A 4,785-nucleotide genomic window follows, 5' to 3' on the forward strand; every position below is an offset into this window, starting at 1 on the left:
TACCTGAATAATAAACAGCTAATACTCATGGAGTACTTTACAGGTTGCAAAATGCCTTTACAGCTACATTGAAGCATGTAATTGTTGCCAAAATGCATTTTAGTACCCCATTTTACTGATGAGGAAACTAAGCTTATGAGATAGTAAGCCATTCTCCAAGGTCATGTGGAGGTACACGCATTTCAGCATGCTGTAATTGTTATAATGATCATATGTGACACACGAGCGCACCGGGAGATGTGTGTAAGATTGTCATGGCCACCCTGTTTGAAAGAGCAAAGAATAAAAAGTCCCTGTCTGTGCACCAGTGAGAGAATGCAGAAATGAGCTGAACTGTTCTATAGAGACTTGCACTAGAACACCACACAGCAGTAAGGTGAAGGAACCAGGCCTGCATGTGCCAACACAGACTAAATCCTGAAACGTAATAGCTGAGTGAAGGAGGGGCACAGTGAGATAACCATATTCAGAAAGTTTAAAAACACAAAATGGCGCCAAATACTCAGTGAGGAGATGCACCAACTTCAAGGAGAGTGGTGACCTCTGGGGACAGGGAAGGGGGTGGCGGGGGTGGGGGGGGGGCGTGGAGGGCTCTTACCTGTGTCACTGTATTATAAGAATAGTTGAAGTGAATATGGCCAGATATGAGCCTCTGGTGAAGCTGGGTGATGGGTTCACTGGTTCTGCTTTATTACGTTCTACCTTTTTTCTGTTTGAAATAGTTCCATAATCAAAGATTTTAAAAAATAAGATTAAAAACACCTGCTCAAAGTGCTTCTGAAACTAGAGGTTTAAAAATACTCATTCCACCCAGCTGGTGTTGCTCAGTGGTTGAGAGTCGACCTGTGAACCAGGAGGTCAAGATTTGATTCCCATTGAGGGCACATACCCAGATTACAAGCTCAATACTCAGTGTGCGGTGCACAGGAGGCAGCCGATCAATGATTCTCTCTCATCATTGATATTTCTATCTCTCCCTCTCCCTTCCTCTCTGAAATCAATAAGAATATATTTAAAAACAAACAAACAAAACAATATAACATTCATTCCCTCCCCCCACCTCAGGATTTGCTATGTCCTTATATGCCTCCAAACTTTCAGTCTCTCGTTTATGAGCCGGCCTCTCAGCAGATACTTACTGAGCACTTAGTCTGCACCATGGGCTGAAATACAGCAGTGATAAAAGACAGATTTTTGCTCTTTGGCTGATCATGTGCTGGTGGGGAGACAGGCAGGTACAGCAGCAATGGTATAAACAATGCCCAGCACTCGCAGTTTCCATGCTGTGCCTTCTTTCTGCTTGTCCCCCTTCTTTTCCGGAAACTCAAACCAGAGTGACTTTCCAGACACCACAGGTGGGGTTCTTTTTTCCTTCTTTTTATTCGCTTGTTGATTTATTTTCAATCCCCACCAATAATATTTTTCCATTGATTTTTAGAGAAAGTGGAAGAGAGAGAGAAAGATAGAGAGAAATATTGATGTGAGAGAAACACATCGATTGGTTGCCTCCTGCACACGCCCTGCGGGCCGGGGAGGAGCCTGCAATGAAGGGACATGCCCTTGACCAGAATAGAAACCGAGACCCTTTGGTCCGCAGGCCGATGCTCTATCCACTGAGCAAAACTGCTAGGGCATTTTTCATCCTTTTAAAGAAATGTTGTTCCTTTTTATGTGAGGCTAAACTAGGTTCAGATCTCTTACTGATTCAAAGCGAGTGACTTGGCCTTTCTGAGCCCCGGTTGACTCCTCTACACAGTGGGGGTGGTAGTACACTCCCAGGGTTGTGTGAGGGTGAAGGGAGCCCGTGTGATGCCCAAGCACAGTGCCTGGCACACAGTGGGTGTGAGAACTCAGTGCCCTGCGGGCCTTTCTCTGGTGGCCTTCTCAGCAGTGCCTGGCTCAGGGCGGCCTCTGACTTTTCCCTCTCAGGAACTCCCCTCTTCGTTATTTTCCCCACGCTTTGGAAGATTTTGATCCCAAATTGCATGTATTAAGTCATTATTAATTTATCTCCCATTTTTTATTAATCAAAGACATAGATAGCTGCCCCTCCGAGCGTCTGATCTGCACGGCCGGCTGGGAGCCGTGCAAGGCTGACATGATTCCAGCCAGAGGCAAAGGCATCAGCAGTGTGTGGTCCAGCTTCCCGAGGAGGCCAGTGTGGATGCTCGTCCTCGTTTTCTTTTCTTTTTTTTAAATATATTTTATTGATTTTTTTTTTTTTTTTTTACAGAAAGGAAGGGAGAGGGATAGAGAGTTAGAAACATCGATGAGAGAGAAACATCGATCAGCTGCCTCCTGCACACCTCCCACTGGGGATGTGTCGCAACCAAGGTACATGCCCTTGACCGGAATCGAACCCGGGACCCTTCAGTCCGCAGGCCGACGCTCTATCCACTGAGCCAAACCGGTTTCGGCTTGTTTTCTTTTCATTGACCATGAGGTGCTGCTGGCCCGTCCGGGTGGCACTGCTCTGACAGGTCACCGACGGATGGGCTAGGGGCTGAGTTTTGGGGGCCAGGCTCTAGCATGGGGCCCCACACGGGTCCCAGACCCCTCATCCCACAGAGTTCTCTCCAAATAGATGGCGTGCATCAGCGCCATGCATAAGAGTGAGGGGCTCATGTAGTGGGAGGTGGCCAAAATGTCTGTGTGCGGCTCCCACAGGCTTGGCTGGGCACCATCACATTGCCCGGCCCCTTGCTCCCGATGCGGGAAGAGCACACAAGTTTGTAGCAGGGGCGGGGGGTTGGGGGGCAGGCGGTGGCAGGGTGACAGCCTTGACCAGGTCCCAGATCTTGGCACTCCCTGAGCCAGGTGGGTGCGCACACTGGGCCAGAGGGCAGGCCACACGGCCAGCTTGGAGGGCAGGTGAGCCTGCATCAGCTCCTCAGCCCGGAGGCAGGGCCGACACAGGGAACCTGCAAGGCGGAGAGGAGGGGGGTGATGTTTGCAACAAGGACCATAGGACTGGGGCTTGAAGCCTAACATGTTGAACCTAGAACGCTGAGTTGGAGCACACGATTTGGGATGTTGGGATGGAAAATGGATGCAGAACCTGGGACACAAGACAGTAACTTCACAACTGCAGTGCTGTGTGGAGATGAACCCGGCCTCCGGGCGGCTGGGCCTGCGTAAGCGCCCTGGGGCTCCCCCTCCTGCTCCTGCACCTCCGCCAGGCCACCGGCCGGCCCGCACCGGCTCCTGGATGATGCTGACTGCTCTCCACCAAGTCCGGTTCTGCAGAAATGAAAGTGAGCTGGGAGGAGAACAAGTCACTGAATGCCGACTGAGCGCCAGGCTCTCGTCCTCTGTGCCAGGCTGAGTTTGCCCTGTAGCTGACTCTGAGCACGGCAGTTTATGTGGGAGGTGATTCAGGGAAGCAGTAAGCGTGGGGGCAGAAAGCCAACGAAGGGTGTGCTAATGGGCAGGAGACCCAGGGCAGACAGAGCTCACTGCTGGGGTCCTGTGAGTGCCCCTCAGACCCTCCCGCCAAGGGGCATTTATCCGCCAACGTCCATCCCTCCGGGCCGAGGCTCCAGCGCACCAGCTCCTGCATCGGTGGCCTCCCAGCAGCGGCTCAGTGCCTGGCAGCCAGCGAAGCCCACGGACAGAGTCACAGGAAGCCGGGTGCTCGTAGGAACTTCCTGCAGGTTCTGCCAGAGCCAGGTGAGCAGGGTGACAGGTGGCACGTGAACAGTGTCCGCTAAGCTATCGCACTCACTTCTCACAACCCGCAGAGAGCAGCAGCTTCCCCATTTTGTAGGCAGAGAAGCGAATGCTCACGAGGTGGTGGAGGACGGTGTTCTTGCGTGAGGCAGGGCCCCGTGGTGCGTCCACTCCCCCTCCCACCCATCCAGAGCAGCGTCTGAGCAGTGAGTGCTGAAGCAGCATGAATGAATGACCTGGTGGAAGACACAAGCCGTGGATTAGCTACTGCTTTGAGGACTAGAGGAGAGTGTGTACGTGAAGTGCCTGGAGCTGTGCTCCGCCCACCGTGGGGTCTCCGTGTGTGTTAATTTTCCTCCTCCGACCCCTCTAAGCGCAGCAGGGGTCTTACCAGAAGTGAACCTTCATGCCCAGCTCAATGGCCACCTTCAGGGAGCTGCCCCTGAGCCTCCAGATAAAGGGTCCCCGGGCCTCTCCAGCATGTCTCCGCCGGCTCCATCCAACCAGCCCGGAAGCCTGTCCAAGGTTCCCCGTGTTAACTCAGCAGAGCACAGCAATGCTCGCCCTGCCTCCGTATTATTCCAGAGCAGAAGGCACGCTCTCAGTCTGTCTCTGTGTCTGTCTGTCTCATGTTTTCAGCCCCTCCTCGAAGAGCTGCCTGCAACTTTCTCAGCCCCTTCACTCCTCCACCCACGGCCATCTGGCGCCCAGAGATCACTTTTTGGCAGCATTTGATGCTGTTGTCGATCCCTCCTTTCTGAGCCTGTTCCCTCAATATCGGAATAGTTTCTACCTCCCCGGCTTATTCTGAGGACTGGATAACCCCTTCACTCGGTGCTCAGCAACATTTCAGAACACCTCTGTGCAGGCTTCCGCTGGCTGTCCCGGACCCTGACGGCAGAGGCACCCACGATCCGGGCGCATGGTTGCTGTTACAACAAATGGGAGAGAGCCCGCACTCTGCCTGCCTGCCTGCCCCTAGCGGACACGCGGCAGAGGTGGGGCTCTGTGTCCGGCCTGCCATCTCCGGGTCCCTGAGAATCGGTAGTAAGAAGGGGGTCGGATTTGCTCTCTGAAATCCCCTCTCACTGTGATGGTCCCAGGCCCTGGCCCACC

Source organism: Plecotus auritus, assembly GCF_963455305.1.
Source record: "Plecotus auritus genome assembly, chromosome: 2".
NCBI classification, from domain to species: Eukaryota; Metazoa; Chordata; class Mammalia; order Chiroptera; family Vespertilionidae; genus Plecotus; species Plecotus auritus.